The sequence below is a fragment of the Crinia signifera genome, chromosome 8, assembly GCF_055691185.1.
Source record: "Crinia signifera chromosome 8, ASM5569118v1, whole genome shotgun sequence".
NCBI lineage: Eukaryota > Metazoa > Chordata > Amphibia > Anura > Myobatrachidae > Crinia > Crinia signifera.
In genome coordinates this window covers 27,009,368-27,031,513 of record NC_139224.1, presented here as the reverse complement: position 1 = coordinate 27,031,513, position 22,146 = coordinate 27,009,368, and the positions used below count along the sequence as shown (strand labels likewise).

Here is a 22,146-nt window from a genome sequence, read left to right as displayed (position 1 = left end):
GAAGATGGGTTTAATTAGACAACCCCTTTAGGGTGCTGTCATAAGGGTCCATGCTATTTCTGTTGTTTTCATGCATTGTGATATGTCATTGGAAAGCTACAGGGCAGGTTTGTCCTGCCCCAGAAATAATTGCCACAGAAGGGACAGTCGCTGCCTTCTGCAGCAGGCCCTGCTCCCCTGGGGCTGCTGCTGCCGGCTTCGGCTGTTTGTGGCCACTTAGAGATGGAGAACACATGAGCGGCCGAGCGCAGCCAACCTCGATGAGCGTCCCTGATCCTCCCCAAGTGGTGATGGGGAGGATTGGCAACGCGGATGGTGTCAGGGAGGATCGGCAACATATATTTAGATGTAGGTTAGTGGATTGGCTACTGGACCACAAGCTCCAATTGGCACATGAGCTGGCGCCATATTTGAAATATCTTAGCTTGTGAGAGGCACTAAAATCGGCACTGTGTGTAACTGGCACCACTGGGGACATTGTGTGTAACTGGCACCACTGGGGACATTGTGTGTAACTGGCACCACTGGGGACATTGTGTGTAACTGGCACCACTGGGGACATGGTGTGTAACTGGCACCACTGGGGACATGGTGTGTAACTGGCACCACTGGGGACATGGTGTGTAACTGGCACCACTGGGGACATGGTGTGTAACTGGCACCACTGGGGACATGGTGTGTAACTGGCACCACTGGGGACATGGTGTGTAACTGGCACCACTGGGGACATGGTGTGTAACTGGCACCACTGGGGACATGGTGTGTAACTGGCACCACTGGGGACATGGTGTGTAACTGGCACCACTGGGGACATGGTGTGTAACTGGCACCACTGGGGACATTGGGCCAGATGTATCAAGCTTCAAAAAGTGATAAAGTGGAGAGTTATAAACAACCAGCCAATCAGCTCCTTCCTGTCATTTTTCAAACCCAACCTGTAACATGACAGATAGGAGCTGATTGGCTGGTTGTTTATAACTCTCCACTTTATCTCTTTTTGAAGCTTGATACATCTGGCCCATTGTGTGTAACTGGCACCACTGAGGACATTTTGTGTAACTGGCACCACTGGGGACATTGTGTGTAACTGGCACCACTGGGGACATTGTGTGTAACTGGCACCACTGGGGACATGGTGTGTAACTGGCACCACTGGGGACATGGTGTGTAACTGGCACCACTGGGGACATTGTGTGTAAATGGCACCACTGGGGACATTGTGTGTAAATGGCACCACTAGGGACATTGTGTGTAACTGGCACCACTGGGGACATTGTGTGTAACTGGCACCACTGGGGACATTGTGTGTAAATGGCACTACTGGGAACACTGTGTAAATGGCACCACTGGGGACATTGTGTGTAACTGGCACCACTGGGGACATTGTGTGTAAATGGCACTACTGGAAACACTGTGTAAATGGCACTACGGAAGCATTGTGTGTGAGAGGCAATACTGGGAGCATTGTGTTTGAGAAGCACTACTGTGGGCACTGTGTGAGAGGCACTACTTGGGGCATATATGTGCAAATGGCACCAATGGGGATATTATACGTAAATGGCACTACTGGGAACACTGTGTAAATGGCACTACTGGGAACACTGTGTAAATGGCACCACCACTGTGGACATTGTGTGTAACTGGCACCACTGGGGACATTGTGTGTAAATGGCACTACTGGGAACACTGTGTAAATGGCACCACTGGGGACATTGTGTGTAACTGGCACCACTGGGCACATTGTGTGTAACTGGCACCACTGGGGACATTGTGTGTAACTGGCACCACTGGGGACATTGTGTGTAAATGGCACTACTGGGAACACTGTGTAAATGGCACCACTGGGCACATTGTGTGTAACTGGCACCACTGGGCACATTGTGTGTAACTGGCACCACTGGGGACATTGTGTGTAAATGGCACCACTGGGGACATTGTGTGTAAATGGCACTACTGGGAGCACTGTGTAAATGGCACTACGGAAGCATTGTGTGTGAGAGGCAATACTGGGAGCATTGTGTTTGAGAAGCACTACTGTGGGCACTGTGTGAGAGGCACTACTTGGGGCATATATGTGCAAATGGCACCAATGGGGATATTATACGTAAATGGCACTACTGGGAACACTGTGTAAATGGCACTACTGGGAACACTGTGTAAATGGCACCACTGTGGACATTGTGTGTAACTGGCACCACTGGGGACATTGTGTGTAACTGGCACCACTGGGGACATTGTGTGTAAATGGCACTACTGGGAACACTGTGTAAATGGCACCACTGGGCACATTGTGTGTAACTGGCACCACTGGGCACATTGTGTGTAACTGGCACCACTGGGGACATTGTGTGTAAATGGCACCACTGGGGACATTGTGTGTAACTGGCACCACTGGGGACATTGTGTGTAACTGGCACCACTGGGGATATTGTGTGTAACTGGCACCACTGGGCACATTGTGTGTAACTGGCACCACTGGGTACATTGTGTGTAAATGGCACTACTGGGAACACTGTGTAAATGGCACCACTGGGGACATTGTGTGTAAATTGCACTACTGGGAACACTGTGTAAATGGCACTACGGAAGCATTGTGTGTGAGAGGCAATACTGGGAGCATTGTGTTTGAGAAGCACTACTGTGGGCACTGTGTGAGAGGCACTACTTGGGGCATATATGTGCAAATGGCACCAATGGGGATATTATACGTAAATGGCACTACTGGGGGCATTATATGGAAGTGGCACTAAACAGCTATAGGGGGGTGACAAGACATGAGCGTGCTTCGGGTGCCATGGATCCACACTACACGTCTGGCTATACAATTGGGAATAAACCAGTAAAATAACAAGACTCGGGTATAACACACAGAGGGGAAAGAGGGACTGCTCACTAGCTTACAAGCTGTAAGGACATAGGAGCTTGATACAGAAGAATTAGCTTCTTTCACATAAGTCCAGCCAAAGGTTCTTTGTGGGCTGTAGGATCCAGTCACAAAGTATTGTTGGCCTGGGAGTACCACCCAGCCTAGAATGGACAGGGAGAGTGACCACAAAACTCAATGGCGGCTTGACATCAGCATGATATGGCCGCGACCCAGGGACATGCCTAGTGTTTTTGAAGAGTCAGGTTTCCCTTTTCCAGCCTCACATACACTCCAATCACCCAACTACTGCTTTCAGTGAATGGAAAGTTGGCAGCCAGTATCTGCCCTGAAAGGTGCAGCATGCCTCTATAAGTCTGGGGAAAGCTGCCCAGCCCGGTAGGTGGGAAAACATTTCTCAAAGTAGAGTTCTACTATCTAAATCAGGGCAGTTGGTTGTTATGATTTTTATTTGTGTTTGGGAAAACATTATGGTTAATTTATCACAGTGTTACATAGGATACTAGTCATCGAATCATCTATTTATTTGTTATCTTGTTTAAAGTTGCAATTTATTTTGACACCACAAGATGGTGCTTGTATCCTTTTACGTCACATGTTTAAGTACAGTTATGACATTAGAAATCAATGTGTATTATATTGTAATGGGTTAAATCTGTGAATTTAACAGATTAGAGTCTAGGATGCCACATGCTTGGTAGGTGGTACATTGCGGTAGGAGGCTGGTACTTGGGGGAGGGGGAAGGGGAAGACTGTGACCTGGGAAAACCATGGTCACTTTTTTTATTCAAGGATGTGTTCCGATTTATTCTGGGTACAGAGGAAACCTACAAATGTGTATTTTATTGCTGATCAGTAGGTAGCACTAAATAGTGATCTGAGTAATGGGGCTATGAATAGGTACAGACCTAATAGTGTATTTGCAGTGATAGAGTTCTGCTCAGTACGTTAGCTTTATCATATTCACCAAATGGAACGATTGTGGAAATCCTACGGTTCTAGGTTTTCTAGATCCTACCTCACACTTTCCAAACAGAAAGTCTGAAGGCCTTATTTAGCCGTCCAATGTTTTGCCTGGGAGATATATGTTCAGTGTCACCTCTCCTTTTTCAAGTATGACTTGGCTATTTCAAACAAAACAAAATCAAAAGGTTTTCAGTGGTCAATAGCAGGCTGCAGCAAAAGAGGTGCGTTGAGTCCCTGAATTTAATGGTGTCCCTTAAGACAGATTTGATCAATTGATTTTATCCTGCAGCCAATTTAAGGCTGCTCTTGTAGTTTTCTGCTAATAAATCTGCAGTTGAGAAAATAAAAAACCACATAATACTATATATGGTTTGAAGAACAGTTTCAAAAATGTACAGTACATGTATACTGAGAGCGGTTCCTAATCTATTACCATGTAATATTGTACTCTCATGTACTCTCAATATTGCCAATGTCCTGAAAAGGGAATATAGGCATCTGAATATGGTCTAGATCAGCACTCGCCAATCCACTACTTGATATCTACCAACAGTTCAAATTTTCCAGTGCACCTAGCTGGTGCTCAGGTGCAGTCACCACTAACTGTCACATTTTCCAGACCCCCTGGCTGGTGCACATGTGCAGTCATTACGAACGGTCACATTTCCAAGACCACCTAGCCGATGCACAGGTGTAGTCATTACGGTTACATTTTCCAGACCACCTAGCTGGTGGACATGTGTAGTCATTATGAACGGTCACATTTCCCAGACCACCTAGCTGGTGCACAGCTCTAATCATTATGAACAGTCCCATTTTGTGCTGCATTCATTCCTAACGGACACATTGTACAGATCCACATGTGGTCTGGAAAACATGAACTGCTGGTAGATCTCGAGGACAGGTTTGACCACTCCTGGTCTTGGATGGATCATAAAGGGCCTATTTGTGTGCCAATTTAGCCATTGAAAAAGTTACATATGTTAAGGGATATAGATATATATATTTTTTTATTATTATTTTTTTGTTTAATGAATTAAGTTAAAAAAGACTAATAAATATATTACAAAAAGCGTAAACATTGAAAACATTGGAATATTTTTTTTAAAAATAATATGGGAATATCCTTTCAAAATGGTAGATTTTTTCCATAATAAGCGTGTAAATTCTTATATAGTTTCAAAGTAAATTAACCATTTATCATGATAATCCTACGTTCTTGTTTTGCACTTAGGGTAATTTATATATATATATACTCTATGTGGCACACAACCCCCATATTAACAGCGAATCAGCTTACAGAATAATTGAATTTGGCCTGGATTCTGCTGTCTCAGGAAAGTCCAGCAACGACCAGCTGTCAGTAATTGCATTTGGTGGACATCCCGAAAGAGACAACTCAGTTTAATGTGATTGAAAACAATCAGGTTGGGCGAGAATAAAATGGCTGCTTCAACGCCAGCGGGCCTTGTTGCCTTATTTTCCCCCCCAGAGAGCTGTGTTTGTCACCTTGATTTAGAGCATGAGATTAGTGTGAAAACTCAGCAGGTTTTCCTGGAGAGGTGAGGGAGCAGGTCCTTCACTGGCCTCGGAAAGGATTGGGCCATAAATTCTCGGAGTCTGCTGAGACATCTGCTCAGCCTCCACCATCAATCCAGTCAGCACATTAATGCCTCAGATTTATGCCATAGACGTAGGATGATCAAGGTTTTAAGAGACGATGATGATATCATGAGCGGTTGAGAGATGTGTGGGAAATAAAAACTACAGATATTAATTAAACCCTGATAAATTGTTTATGACCCTTCTGCAACGTACACACCAGCACTTTCGAGGCCAGGTACTCATTGACGGTAATATAGTTTTACTAGAGTTTTTTTTTTTGTTTCCCTTTTAAATGATAAAAAAATATTGGGTAGAACCAAGGCCCTCATAACTACTCCGACATTCTCAGTGGTCATTTGTATATGAAATCTTTATTCATTGGTGGCAAGTGGAAATGAACACAAGGGTGACAATGGGAGAGTCTTCATTTACAACCTCAATGTCTGCAGGTGTAAGGGTACACACTGGCCCTTTTTCTGGTCCATTGGCACGGACTAAAATATTAGCAAGGGCACTGATGGCGGGCGTATGCGCGGGGTGATTTCTGCACATGTGCACATGGCGGGTGCATGCGAACAGAATGTTCGCCGGTCGCAAACACCCAACTGTGCGGGCAGGGGGCGGACAGGGATGTGGGGTAGCAGGCCAGCTCATTTGCCTATGGGAACGGCCAGTGTTTTTATGAGTGTTCCCATGAGAACGCTGGGCATTCTCATGCTATTGGGCCGATTACGCGGCTTCGAGGGGTGTGTCAGCTGCCCGCCCACTTCCTTCAGAGTTCACACACACATCTAAGGTTGCTCTGAGCAACTTCAGATGTGCGTGCGCCTTCCACATCATTCAATGGTCAGCGGTCATCGAACGATGTGGGTGTTCCCCCGCAGGCTGCAAATGTATGTTTAGGATACGGGGGTAGTGGTTGCGCTCACTGATAGCTGGTTATAACCTGTGTGGGGGCTGCGGGATACAGATGAGGAGACCTGCCTCACAAAAATAGTATTTTGGCATTGTGACCAGTATAAGTATAGTGTGGTGTATCTAGGAATTAATAAATAAATGTTTTTACACATTACCCATCTTGAAATGTATGTTTATGTAAAACATCCATTCGAAGCCAGTGCGTGGCCAGGCCACCATTCGCAAGGCGGGGTTTGGTGGACTCGCAAGGCTGCGAAATTAACCAAAATAACCCCCACTATGTGTAGAATATAACACGGTGTCACATGTCGAGATTGCACACAACCACACACCACTAGTCACACCCACATACAAATGGGTCCTTCTACCTCTAACCACGCAGCGAGCCCTCAGGTACAACTCTGGGAACGCTTGCCATCTTTCTTGCAATGCAATGTGACTACAACACCGAGGGGACTGTGATGATAAATGTGGTATATTGTATTGAAAAAAAAAGCTGTGCTGTTACAGGATAGCACTTTGTGTACAGATTTAGAGAATTAGCAGCACACAAATATACAATATACCAAATCAAATTCTGCGTCTCCCCCCCCCTGCTGACATTGCCGGGCAGGGGGAAAGCCGCTCAGTATGTTTGCACTGATCGGCTTTCCCCCCAGTGATGACAGCGGTCATCGCTGTCTATACGTGCTGGGCAAAATCGCCCAGGGTGTATGGACCTTAACCCCTGCTAATCAGAATAATTATAAATTAACTGAAACATAACTAAGTAAATATGAGGCGCAGAGCAGAGCATGATAAAATGGAGAGTGATAAACAGCCAGCCAATCAGCTTCTATCTGCCATGTCACAGACTGTGCTTGAAAAATGTCAGGCAGGAGCTGATTGGCTGGCTGTTTCTCACTCTCCATTTTATCACTTTAGAAGCTTAGTGCATCAGGCCCCTAATCTGGTGTGTCCTAACTTTAACATGGGCAGCACGGATGGTGTAATGGTTAGCATTACTGCCTCACATCGCTGAGGTCATCGGTTCGATTCCCACCATGGCTCTAACTGTGCAGAGTTTGTATATTCTCCCCGTGCTTGCGTGGGTTTCCTCCGGGTACTCCGGTTTCCTCCCATTCGAAAAAAATATACTGGTAGGTTAATTGGCTCCTAACAAAAATGAACCCTAGAATGTCTGTGTGTTAGTGTACATGTGGTAGGGAATATAGATTGTAAGCTCCACTGGGGCAGGGACTGAAGTGAATGTTCAAATATTCTCTGTAAAGCGCTGCGGAATATCTGTGCGCTTTATAAGAAACTGGTAATAAATTAATTAATTAACGTTGTAATCCAGGCACATGTCACAATCAACACACCCAAAGGATATTCCCTATAAACAAACTCACTCACTCAAGTCCTACAATATACAGATTCCAGAAATGCCGTGCAAGGACGGACGGGGACACAGAAATGCAGAAACTCTAAATCACAATTACAGTACGGTGACAATCGGCGACAATTACACGCAGATGTTATCTCAAGACCGCTCTCAAATGCCAAGGGAGGCGCGTAATTCCAGAAAGTAATATATAACTGCATGTCTAGAACAGCAACGTTATTACCATCGCTGGAAATTCAATACAAATTGCAATTAACCTAGCTAACTTAATCAGCGTTACTTAATATGTATTTCAATATAGAGACATTATATTGATAGTAGAAATAGTCACACAATTATGTAATTATGGGCAAAGTGCAAGTCGGCTGTCACGCTTTCAGCTGGTAGATGCTTAGCGCATGAATTTTCACACATAAATTACAGCTTATGACTTATTGAGGCCAATATTGATTGAAGAAGGATTTATAGAAATGTAAAATCACAGACGCCTCCAAATTATCCCTCTACTGAAGTGTACAGTACCCGTCATCTCCACACGGTGTAGACCTCAAATGTGGGTGGAACCAATGATCGTCCTTAATAAAATGATGGGCTTTGCCATTACAGCAATGCAAATTCGGAAATGCCGACAGTTGCACTTGGTCAAATTTAAACCAATCAACTAATTTCCAGGATCTGTCCCTAAAAATGGGTTCTGAGCATGCGCAGTACTGCAGATGATAACGTGCATGCGCCGGACCCATCAATACAATTATACGGGTCTGCTCCCGAAGCAGCCCCATACAGATTGGGGCCAGCACATGTGCAGTACCGAAGAGGCTACTGCGCACGCGCCTGTCCCGCAACGGTGATCGGGACATGAAGATAGTGGCGGGCGTGGACCAGCAGCGGCAGCACCAGAAGGGGGGGCCCGGCATCTCGCCAGCCCCTCTCCTCCGATGAGGTAAAAGCCGCCACCTTATGGCGGTTCTCCCCCCGGCCAGGATGCTAGGAGCTGCTACACGCAGCCATTTTTCTTGGTCATAAAAAAAGGTTACAGAGAGCCGGCAATCAGCAAACATCCAGACAAAGGATTCGGATACCATGGCAACAGCTACAGATTGTAGCCAGGCTGTGACTATATAGTGTTTTCTCCGTTTGCAGCCTGATACAGTAACGATAATGTTCGGAGATATTCTGCGCAAAGGAATCTGGCATCACTTAGAAAACAACATTCGCCAATTAGCCTCTATAATGTCACCACTTCTATCCTGTAGTGCAAACAAAACAAATCACTCTGCCAAAACCACACTGAAATCCCTCACGCCCACACGTTCTAAAACCAAAATCAACTTCGGACGCGGTAAACATGAATGGGGTTTTTTAAACTTCCCTCCTGTAAGAGATCACTATAGTATCCTATAACCATACCTTAGGAGCCAAATCACACAGGCCCGAATTTGTCCCCGTCCTCGATTTTGGGGGTCTGCTCGTGCACATGCGTGATTATGCGTATGTACAAACCCCCGCAGCGAGTGCCCTAGGCGAATGGATCGGTGAAAACAGCCGCAGATTCGACAATTTAGCAGCAGTCTTCAACAAAGCAGATTCAACTTTTTTTAAAAGTCGGTGTGTGCCAATATTTCAGACTATTGGAAATATCGGCACACATTGAATACCCCCCGCAGTGCAGTCGTTGACGATATAATCAGATTGAGATACAAGTACACGGAATCGTTAACTCTACAGTGCGTACACACTGGACGAAATACATCAAGTGTCGTTATGATTGGTAGCTATCGTGCTTATAGTTTAAAACGTCGTCCAGTGTGTACGCGTTACATGACTAGCACACCAACCATATGGTGGGTGGGCAGTACATGTGAAAAACAGGTCCTGGGTTGTCTTTCCCCCAATCTGCAGCAGGACTGGTGGGCAGAGACAGGGAACCCTGTAGGCACATCTTGGACAGTGTTTGCATCATTGGGCAGCACAGATTGCCTGGCAGTGAAATTCATGCACAAAATAAGGTACTTGTGTACTAGCACGGCGCCCACGATATTTGGTCGCACGACATATAATCGCATCGCATGCCATACACCCGATGCACTGCGATGCGATTCTATAAGCCCCCTATACGATGTTTAATTGTATAAGCACCCTAATGGGGGCTTACAATGTTAAATGCACCCCCACTATGAACGTGAACCCGAAGCGTGGCGAGTGCCGCGAGCCCGCGAGGGGTGGCGGTACGCGCCCTATGACCTTTTCATACCCCACTATCCACGTCGGCGTGGAGTTGATTTTATATAGTGTGGCAAACGCAGCTAGCCACCGAACCCGAAGCGTGGCGAGCGAACGCGTATTACTTTACATGTATTCCGCGTTCCCTCGCTGCACTCGCCACACTCCGGGCTCGGTGGCTCGCTGCACTCGCCGCACTATATAAAGTCAACTCCACGCCGATGTGGATAGAGGGGGTATGAAAAGGTCGTAGGACGCGCACCGCTGCCCCTCGCGGGCTTGCGGCGCTTGCCACGCTTCGGGTTCACGTTCATAGTGGGGGTGCATTTAACATTGTAAGCTCCTATTAGGGTGCTTATACAATTTAAAATTGCATACCATTGTATATGCGATACAATGGCATACAATGCCATACAATTCGATGGTATACATCGGCTGCCATCACATCGCATACCATTGCATGCCTTATGGTCTGAGATGCGATGGGCGCCGTGCTAGTACACAAGTACCCAAAATAATTCTTCCTGCTGCAATGTATATTGATTTAATACATATGCCCTAGATCTTTTCACAGCTCTAGACAAAATAATCACGTTCTACCCCCATGCCTACAGAAATGTAAATATTACATAAACACTGCGTGTATGATAGCTACTGTAGATAGATAGATAGATAGATAGATAGATAGATAGATGATTTTGAGCACAACAAACAGAACTGCTTTTTGACTTTTGAATGAATAATCCACAGCGATGCATCCCAGCCTGCAGCACAAAGCTGTGCAGCGCCATCTAGTGATGTTTTCCCCTCACTGCTGCGAATGTACAGTATTATCAGCGGCACAATGAGCAGACAGAAAATGCCAGCATCTTCTTATGCATCAGTAACAAATCTCTAACTTACTATATTGCTGTACTAATTAGACTATATTCAGCTAAGAGCATAACATGTTTATTAACTTAAAAAATACCCTCCAGAGAGATAATTTTGCAATCTTATCTGTTCAGGTATAAGCTGCCTTAATAGATTTCGATCTTCCTGTGCAAATAAATAATGACCAGTTAAGGGGTTTATCAATTACTCGGCCACTGCCTGTCGCACGGATCAGACACTCATCTGTAATACCGAGTAAAGACGTTAATGCATTCATCTGGAACTTATAGAAGCACACGAGTATTATAAACCATTAACCATGATATAGAACTATATAGAGAACACTAACAATGATGTAACTGAATGGGCCATAAGAGAGACCCTATTGAAATAAGAAGAAACTCTATGCGCAGTCTAATGCTGGGCAGCGTCTGAGCGAGTGCTCAGACGCTGCCTGGCAGCTCCCATCCCGGCTGTGCAGCTCCGCGTATCGTGACGCGGTCAGAGGTCACGCTGTGCAGCCTGCTGGTCACACCCCAGCTCTCAGGTTCCGGCATCACTCGGGGTATTCCACACTCCGCTGCTCCCGCCTGCACCTGCCTCTCTTCTGCTGCACCGACCAGTATGGAAATCCCGGTATGTAAATCATTTCTAAATCCCAAATCCCTGATTCAAAAAATGCCCAAGACTGGCCTCCTTAATCGTGACTAGGAAATGGCATATTTCAGTAGTGCTGTAAAGTTGAGCAGCAGATTAGCCCCCACCCCCCCCCCCCCCACCAATGTTTTTGTTCTGCGCATGGGCATTGTCGCCAATACACGTGCAGATCCCAGCTACATGCGCCTTCAACTAAGTTCCTCATCGCCGAGGCGCTCGCCTGAGTGACAGGCGGGGGGGGCTGTTCCTGGGTGGAACCCCAGCGTTTCATGGGCATGCAAACAAAAACGGTGGGTGTGCCCATAGAAACACTGGGCGGACTCTAGCAAACGAAGGCGTACCCTGGCTTCCTGGGGCGGACGGATGTCGCCACACATGATGTTAACGCCTGCCCCCAATACGCTTGTGAGCGAATGTGTAATCGTACACATCTACTCGCCGCAGAGTAGCAAGGGGATTCGGGCGCTGGGGGGGGGGGGGGGGGGGGGGTCATGTGTTTGCAGGGGTGGCATAACCTGCTCACTAGGCTCCAAATAGACGCAGCCTAGCATGCAGGTCTGAATTACCCTAATGTGCATTATATAGTCACATATATGGCACCCTAGGCTGGCCACACTACACAATATTGGCAGCAATACTGGGCATTGGCTTCCCAATCATAGCACGTGGCAGATAAATGTCAGATGGGAAATACATTTAGGGGCACATTTATTAAGCCCGGTGAAGTGATCACGAGGCTGGTACTTTATCACCGACCAATCAGCTCCCAAATGTCAAGCTACAGACTGGGTTTGAAAAATGGAAACTGGGAGCTTATTGGCCGGTTATAAAGTACCAGCCACGTTATAACTTCACTGGGCTTAATAAATCTGCCCCTTAGTGACCATCATACATGCTGGTAATAGTGGGTTGTTCATGGACACCATCAGTCCGTACGTGCAGTCATCTTTGGACTAACGGGCCTGTGAAGCTGGAGCTGTATGTAAATGCCCCAGTCTCGTCTAATCTGGTCTCATCATTTAGCAATCTATCATTGAGAGCAGTGGTTCCCAACCTCAGTCCTCAAATATCCCCAAACATTTCAGGTTTTCCAGGTCACCCAGCCGGCTCACTGTGTGTGTATCACCAACTGTCACATTTTAAAAATCCACAGGTGACCTGGAAAACGTGGACTGTCTGGGGTACATTGGAGTGGGAAACCACTGATCTAGAGAAGAAATTCTCAATCTGTGCAATTACAGCCCAGGTTTTAGGATATCCATGCTTGAGTCCAGAAGGTTAAAATAAATTGACTGAGTCACCTGTGCTTAACCATAGATACCGTTAAAACCTAGACTGTAAGATCTAGATCTTCCTAGAGGGAGAAGGGGTGCATGGCTCCCTCCTTAACACCTAGCATGAAGATTATAGCTGATGCTGAAGCCCAATACACACTAGCCAATCTTGGCCACCACAGATATAGTTAATGATATCGGCCATGTGTGTATGGGGCTTAAATTGGTTCCACCGCTGATGTCAGATACAGTTGACAGCTTATTTTCTTCTACGCATGTGTCCAAAGCCCCAGTTGCGATGGAGACACGTCTTGTAAATGTACTGGGTGACTGGAAGGTGGCCAAGCAGATGCACGGAGATGAAAGAGTGTCAGATGCATCACTGTACAGGTGACGGACTCTGACTGACCATCTGCACATGTTTGTATGGTGTGACCGGATGTGGCGTCTAAAGAAGCACCAATCAGGATGCAAGAGTCTTGGGAAGCTCAAAGTAGGCTTCTAAGTCCTGCACATTTAGACTTACGGCTGTACATCAGGGAAGTGCACAAAATAGGCCAGCATGGCTACCTATCCCCTTCCCTTAACCATTACTGGAAAGTACAGTTATACAAAGACAGAAGAAATCGCTTAAAAAAAAAAAATCTATAGAGAGAGGAGGCTGAAGGAGAGCTCATTACATGCCGATAAGACACAAAGCGGATTTTGAAAGCTCCTTGAAATGGATCAATCCCATTGACGAGCAGCGCTCCGGCGCATAAACAAATCAATAGCGATCACATTCCTCCGGAGTGTTCCCAGGAATCTCCCCAGTACACAGCTAAGAATGAGCACAAGGCATAAGCGACAAGGCACGAGCAGGAGCCCGGTATTACACGTCACCTCTACGCGGTCTGTCACCGAACAACTTTCCCTGAGGCCATTCTGCAGCAGAGGTAGATTATCTCCCAACATGCTCCCAACCAGAAGCAGGTCACGTCGCTGACCTTCTGTAGCTGCACTGCATAATGAATTGCAGGTCCATGTCGATTGCTCCACTTTAATTTGGTTTTATTGATTCCAGTTCACCGGTCCCCTAGGAATAGCATGGTACAAGAGGCGGCCTACAGTGCTCAGTCAGTTACCCTACGTGGCCACTGTGTACAGAAGCAAGATGCTAAATGTGAGGGACATCTTCCAGAATACTCAATGATGTTCCGTACGCAGCTAGACAGGGCCGCAGCTGTACAAATATACCAAGCCGGATATTGCTAATACACTGTTACAGACAGCAAACTATCTGTACGGAGATGGAATAAGAAGCAGGAAACGGTCACATATTTAAATGGCACTCGTTACATAAGATATAACCATTATGTAACTAGTGTCATCCCACTATAGGGGAAAATGCTTACCTACTACTATACATTATATTTAAAGATAGGCCAGGATTGACTTTGGGACTGATTGACCCAGATAAAGCTCATTGTAATGCTGGGTACACACCACAACGTTGCAGATCGTTAGCGCGTCATAAGATGATCGTGCGACCCGCTTGCGATCTGGTAGAGCATACGACCCGCTCAAGAACTGCATGCGATCGGATTGTGATCCGGTTGCGACCCGTACCCACTTGAATGGTTGTTTTTCAGATCCTACCTGCTGCAGGTAGGATTTGAGAAATGACCTAATGACCCGCGGGGCCGCGCATCTGATTGGGATCGAATCTGAAATGCTCTGAAATGGCCCAAAACGTGCCCAATTTCTATACAATCGGTCAAGATTGTATCTAAATTAGGTCATTTTGGGCCAAATCGTTCTGGTGTGTACCCCCACGTAAACTTGGGAGCTGAGCTTCTTGCAATAAGCAAATCATTATGCAGCAAAGTAGAATCTTATATCTATAGTAAAATGTATCTGGCCAAAGGGGAACCCTGCTGCATGTTTGGTGGTCATGTCCATTGATTCAGCAATATTGGCAAAAAAATTCACAAATTAATTTTGGATATAACGAATATAACTATCCCTGATCCCCCTTATATTCCTTACTCTCCCGTCCCGTTCTGTTTGCTTCTCGACAGCTACAGAAATTGATTAAACATATGCTGAATACAGCTAAATTCCAAATAGCGGCAAATTAGAGACAACTCCTCCTACTTTAACTGCTGCTATTAATGACATTTGGTACACATATACGTTAGAACACATAACAGCAGCCTTACATGACACGCCAGATCACTCCATTAAAATATGGTTACCATGAACGCTGTATTTTAACACAGAACCTCCATTAACGACTATTTAACTGGACAACTATGTTATTTTACCTCAGAGTCATCACTGTATATGGCTACGATAGGCCGCCCCTCTTTTATCCCCATCCCTCTTAACCCCCGACTTGCCTTCCACTTATTCCTCCCCCCCCACACACACACACACACACACACACACACAATTTATGCCAGGTACACACCAGAACGATTTGTCCTCAATCCCGTCAATTTCGATGCAATTTCGACAGATTATATGTAAATTGGGCATTTTTTTGCATGTTTTAGATCCGATCCGATGAGCCTCCCCGCTGGTTGTTTTGGAGATCCTACCTGCTGCAGTCAGGATTTGTAAACAATCCCTTCAACTGGGTACAGATCGGGATTGGAAAGTATGCAGACCGTGTGTTCCAACAGATCGTGCGACCATCGTACAATCTGCTCACGATCCTGATCGTTCTGGTGTCTAACTAGCGTCAGAGACAATTTTTTTCTCTCTGTGTTAACAGCCCTTACATGGTTCACCAGTTTCACAAATGTATATTCTAATGATATGTTTTCATTACTATTTAAATTGTAATGTTTTCTGATAACATCACAATCTTCATAAAACAATAACATGTTTTAAAAATATGTATCTGCTTATCTACTTACATCCCTATTATTCCTCCTTGAAGAAAAAAAATGAAATGGTTGGCTAGTTCTAAAGGTGCCCATACACGCACCGATTCTGCCGATGCGATATGTGCTATGTGCTGCACATACTTTTTGTACTGTCTTTTTATTGCATCGCATGCACAATGCATGCAATGTGATGCTATTTTAGCACAAAACGCATGGCAGAATCGGTGCGTGTATAGGCACCTTAAGAAATAGCAGAACACACCTACAGAAAAACACCAGATGACACCGGAATTTATGAAGTTTAGAACTGTAGATATGTCTCACATACGCCACATTCTTTCCAGGACTACAATATCTGCAGAGTTGTATTTGCACAGAACGCTGTGAGGATCAGGAGTGGGGTATAATAAAGACGAGAGGGAGAGAGTTTAAAATAAAAAATAAGCAACATTTATGCTAGCTATCTTTAATGCTACCCTCTCTGGAAATTTATACCAATAGCACAAAGCATAAAACTATATCTGTACTATAGTAGGGATGTGGTCATGCACTGGGGGAATTCAATTCACCGGGTAGTCTGCACTTATCTGCCGGATACCATAATGCAGACACCGCAGGTTTTCCTTTGCATCTCTATGGGGGGGTTTGCAAAGGGAAACTTGCAATGCCGGCAGGTGCAATGTGTTGCTACAGTTGTGGTTAGTAAATGTTCTCTAGTGTCTCTTTAGATCTTTCCTCATGCAGCTCAGACCTGCCAGGTTTACCTAATTACATTATAAAGGCAAACGCTATTTCCTAACTGGATCAATTCTAAGTTGATGGCTTGGCAGACACGGACTATTGATTTTTGTTTTCGCTTGGAAGAATCAGATTTATTGCGAAATATTTTTAAACGTAAACAAACTTTTGTCTAGAATGTTTGGTAAGAAAAGTGGGTTTCTTGAGGGGACATACCTACAACCTAAAAATCCCAGGATATTGCACATAAACGCGCACCTACCTGGGATTTTTTCAGTGTGCGGTGTGTATGGACCTTGAGTGCCCTCTGGAGTAGAATGGTTACACTGTTAGTGCACAATGCAATGGAATAGATGCACTGTGTAGTGGAATGATTACAGTGTTAGTGCACTGTGTAGTGGAATGATTACAGTGTTAGTACACTGTGTAGTGAAATTATTACAGTATTAGTGCACTGTGTAGTGGAATGATTACAGTATTAGTGCACTGTGTAGTGGAATGATTACAGTGTTAGTGCACTGTGTAGTGGAATGATTACAATTTAGTGTACTGTGTAGAGCAGGGCTAGGCAACACCGGCCCTCCAGATGTTAATGAACTACACATCACAGAATGCCTTGCATCAGTTTCAGCATGGCCACATAGCAAAACTAATGCAAAGCATCCCAGGATGTGTAGTTCATTAACATCTGGAGGGCTGGTGTTGCCCAGCCCTGGTGTAGGGGAATGAGTACAATGTTAGTGCACTGTGTGGTGGAATGATTACACTGTTAGTGCACTGTGTAGTGGAATGATTACAGTGTTAGTACACTGTGTAGTGGAATGATTACAGTGTTAGTGCACTGTGTAGTGGAATGATTACAATTTAGTGTACTGTGTAGAGGAATGAGTACAATGTTAGTGCACTGTGTAGTGGAATGATTACAGTGTTAGTACACTGTGTAGTGGAATGATTACAGTGTTAGTGCACTGTGTAGTGGAATGATTACAATTTAGTGTACTGTGTAGAGGAATGAGTACAATGTTAGTGCACTGTGTAGTGGAATGATTACACTGTTAGTGCACTGTGTAGTGGAATGATTACAGTGTTAGTACACTGTGTAGTGGAATGATTACAGTATAAGTGCACTGTGTAGTGGAATGATTACAGTATTAGTGCACTGTGTAGTGGAATGATTACAGTGTTAGTGCACTGTGTAGGGGAATGAGTACAGTGTTAGTGCACTGTGTAGTGAAATGATTACAATTTAGTGTACTGTGTAGGGGAATGAGTACAATGATAGTGCACTGTGTGGTGGAATGATTACACTGTTAGTGCACTGTGTAGTGGAATGATTACACTGTTAGTACACTGTGTAGTGGAATGATTACAGTATTAGTGCACTGTGTAGTGGAATGATTACAGTGTTAGTACACTATGTAGTGGAATGATTACACTGTCAGTGCACTGCACAATAAAACAGGTCCTTAGCGCAGTGATTCCAGACGAAATGCACACCTTAATAACAGAAACATTTCCAAGCATTAGCATCGGCTGTGGTGACACATTCATGTCAGAAAACAGTCAACGGATTTGAGAATTTGAGAAAAATATGTCTGGAAACGGAGATGCCATTATTTTTAAAGAGTCACAGATTTATTGAGCCAACAGATGTACTGCGTGTAAGCCGCTGCACTACCCGTGTGCGCTCTGTCTGTAATTAAGAGCAGCCGCCTCAGAAGCGTGCGGCCCATGAGGTCTAAAAATGTCATCTGTGGATAATTTTTATGTTGATTGTAATCATCACAGGGAACGGTATAATTCCTTCTCTCACAGGATCCCCCGTGCGCTCATCCAGCGCTGCCCGGCAGGGAGAGGACAGGAAGTGTCTGGCTGCTCTTTCTCTGACTGTATCAAGCTGTTAGATTAAGCACAATCCCAGTTGGATCTACTCATCTCTAATGCCGAATCACTTGCTAAAACAACATTGATTCTGCCATAGTACAAGAGTCTAATTACAGAATACGGTGCACCAGTATCTCCTCTGCCACTGGAACTGGGGAATTTATAAACACTATAGGTCTCAGTAATCCTTAAGGCACAGCATATATTTCCCTGATTTGCTTATTCGTTCATCTGAATTTGCAAAAATGCAAAGTTGTTTTCCCAGCTTTTAATACAGGCATATTCGTTTCAACAGCAAACCACAAATATAATTACTGGTCCATTATCTAGAATAAACATTAACTGCATAACTACAATACACTTTAACTGCAATATGGGTAGATCTGTCCTACCTAGCGTCTTTGAATTTAAAACGGCTCTTTTTTTCTAACTCATGAGTTATTTAGCACACAATGCCAGATTTCTACTATAGTCCATTTCACCATTTTTCACCACTTGGAGTACCGTGTTTTCAGGAAACCTCGGCACAAACAGCATAGAAATATATCCATCTCAATAGCAAAAGAAAACTTGTCCATGCAGACAAAACAGTGCCATCTAGCGGATGGAATTTTATAGAAAGGATGCATTATACTGAGATCCCCAGAGAACAGTTATCCAAAATACAAAAAAAAAAAAACAGAAAAATGTGACAGTTAGTAATGACTACAGCTGTGCACCAGCTAGGTGATCTGGGGAATGTGACAGTTAGTAATGACTACAGCTGTGCACCAGCTAGCTGGTCTGGGAAATGTGACAGTTAGTAATGACTACAGCTGTGCACCAGCTAGGTGGCCTGGGAAATGTGACAGTTAGTAATGACTACAGCTATGCACCAGCTAGGTGGCCTGGGTTATGTGACAGTTAGTAATGACTACAGCTATGCACCAGCTAGGTGGCCTGGGAAATGTGATATTTAGTAATGACTACAGCTGTGCACCAGCTAGGTGATTTGGAAAACATGGACAGATTTCGAGGTCCGGATTGGCCACCCCTGCCTTAAAAAGGGGCTGTTTTGTCTAACATTTTGAACCAGTTGGTATTAACACAGCATTTGGCTTCTTCAATAACATGGTTTGTAGTTTTTCTTTTTTTTTTTTTTTTTTTTTTTTATGAACTACCATATGAACATAGTGGTACAGTAGTTAGCAGTGCTGCATCACAGTATGTGTGAAGTGTGCACGCTCTCCCAAGTCGTAAAAGGGGCGTCTTGAAAAGGTCAACACTTGTATGAATGTAAATATGGCAACGTGATGGAAATACATTACGTAGAGGTCACTGGGCTTACAGTAAATCAGAAACATACCTCCCAACATGACCCTCTCCAGGAGGGACACAATGCTCTGCTCCTGGCTTTCTCTCTTGATGTATGATTACTATCACCTGTGTTGAACAGGTTAATTGATGAGATAGGGGCTTCAACACAGGTGATGGTAATCATACATCAAGAGAGAAGTCCAGGAGCAGAGCATTGTGTCCCTCCTGGAGAGGGTCATGTTGGGAGGTATGCGGAAAGCAGAGCACTGAGTATGTTCTAAGGGCAGTACCCCGGAATTTCCGCATGCAGCCTTTCCAGCAATTTCCTGCAAGCCAAATACAGGCTCCACGGAGCTGCGACACCCTTAGATATGGTCCTGTCACAACACAGATTTGTTTCCGTATTACCGGCAATTTAATATCATTGGGCAGAAACATGAGTCCAAAAGAGATGAGTGGGAAAGTTGGAATCACCCACTCTGCTAGAAGTCTGGAGTAAATAAATACTTTAGAGTACAAATCTTAATAACGGACTAGCATTATGATTTTCGAAAGCTCTTCTACTCCCATTAGGTATCATTATTATTAATTACCTTGTTGCCCCTTTAATGTATGGTCAGACAAAAGAGACCTTTTAGAATTGGTTAAAAAGACAATGGGCTGAAAGTTCCACTCTTGTGGTCGGCCTAAACCAGCAGATTTCTCTATTGCTTGGAAGCAAGAGGATGGGTGCGCACACAATCTATTATTAAACCCTCATTAAATTCTTGTTCACTATTTATTACACCAAGTCGAGGGCTCCATTAAGGAATGTTAATTACTCTACAATAAATTGCCTCGGTTCTCATATATATCAATAAAGTTTCTGCATCCACATCTTTATCACCAAATCAGTCATTAGGCTCAAAGTTAATAATAGAAAAGTATGAATAGACAGAGGAACTCAAAGCCTATGATCAGTGGGTAAGTACAGAACCGAGAGACAAGAATCAATAACCACGGTATTTCAATAAAAGAGCCAGCCGCCACCTATCCCCCATGATTGTTCAAGGTTCAAAGCACGTAGAGAAAAAGGAACGCAAGGTGGGAAAATTGAATCAATTCACTGTTGTGCTTCATGTTTAAATCATTCTTTAATAAAGGCTGAGTGCACTCATACTTACAGACTACAAGAGCATTTCATACGTGCAGAAAATTATATTTTCTTACCTGCAAAACAAAAAATAAAGTCGGTTACTTGAAAGAAATCTGGATGTTTTATTATCATTCTGCCTTATATAAGTAGCTCTACAAGGTGGAAATAAAGAACAGCAAAACTGATTTAATCAGATATGATGGCTATTAATGCATTTCACTGGCCACATAAACCGGTTTTCATCCTACTGTGTTTCCTTACACCATAATATAGGAGAATTTCTGCCAAAAGCGCTCATTTCTTATTTACAACACTAGGGGGGCAGCAAGGTTGACACAGCAGGGGGAGTGGCATGGCAAAAGTAAGCGGTGAAGTGGCGTGACAACATAAGGTCATCTCCCTGTCTGCCAACTTTACAATGCCAGATTACATACACGGAAAGCGGGATCCAAGGCTACGATGACGTGATTATCTTCACTTGGGTGGTGCTGAGAGATGCTGGTAGAAGCAGGTAAGGATGGCCGTCGGTGGTTTAACGACCAACGGTCACCATCAATAGTACTATGTGTGTCAAATATTGATGGTCTGAAACCAAATCAATAGGGTAACCATTGATCGTTACACCCAACAATGGATATCCATGCTCTTTTAGTTTTGGGCCAATCAGAGCTGGGGGTAGGGTTTTCCAGATCCTATCAGACAGTGGAGATAGACTGTGTTTTGGGGCCAGGAAGAAAGAAAAAATTGCAGGGTTCTATGTCATCAACAGCAAAAAACAATGGTTCTCCAGCATCAATGGCAAACCAACAGTCATCGGTAGTTAACCATCGATGGCTGCTGGCCATGCCAAGCAGTAGCTCTAGACTGGAAGATTAGACCATCCGATATTCGGGAGCCTCCCTCCCGGGACAGGAACATAAGGCAAGTCTGGCTATAGCTGGTATTAGGAGAAGTCTAAGGGCTATTTCACACACCCAGGAAGCCGTGCCTCACACAGCAGTTTACAATGCCACAGCCCGGCAGCCGTTTCTTCCAGTGGTGGGATCCAGTTGCAACCGGGCGGCCGGGCCGTGGCCGTCCCACATGAATGGACATAATTGTGTCCATTATCATTACGGTGTGCAGGATGGCTTCCTGGCTGTGCGGGGTTTCGCTGTCCGGCAGGAGCCGGAGCTTGTGAAATAGCCCTAAAGCTATGGCGGTGCTTCTCTTCCGATCATCTCACAAAGAAATCTGGAAATGGAGCTACAATGTTCTCCTGTCCAGTATTAAATCAATATAGCAACTTTAACCAACCACTGTTGCGTTTTTAATTAAGAAATATCTTTCAGTACCGTAGTTCTTGACATTACAGAGTATTTTATACATTGTTGTATTGTTTGAATTCTACAATAATTGCATTTTAAATCCACGTATGAAAATGTTAAAGGGGTGAA

The 22,146-nt window shown here is 44.5% G+C and overlaps 1 protein-coding gene across 5 annotated transcripts in view; it reads right to left on the bottom strand.

The window, feature by feature from the left end:
- MAGI1 (membrane associated guanylate kinase, WW and PDZ domain containing 1) overlaps positions 1-22,146 on the bottom strand; it is a 413,627-nt gene that overhangs the window by 277,811 nt on the left and 113,670 nt on the right. The window lies entirely within an intron of this gene.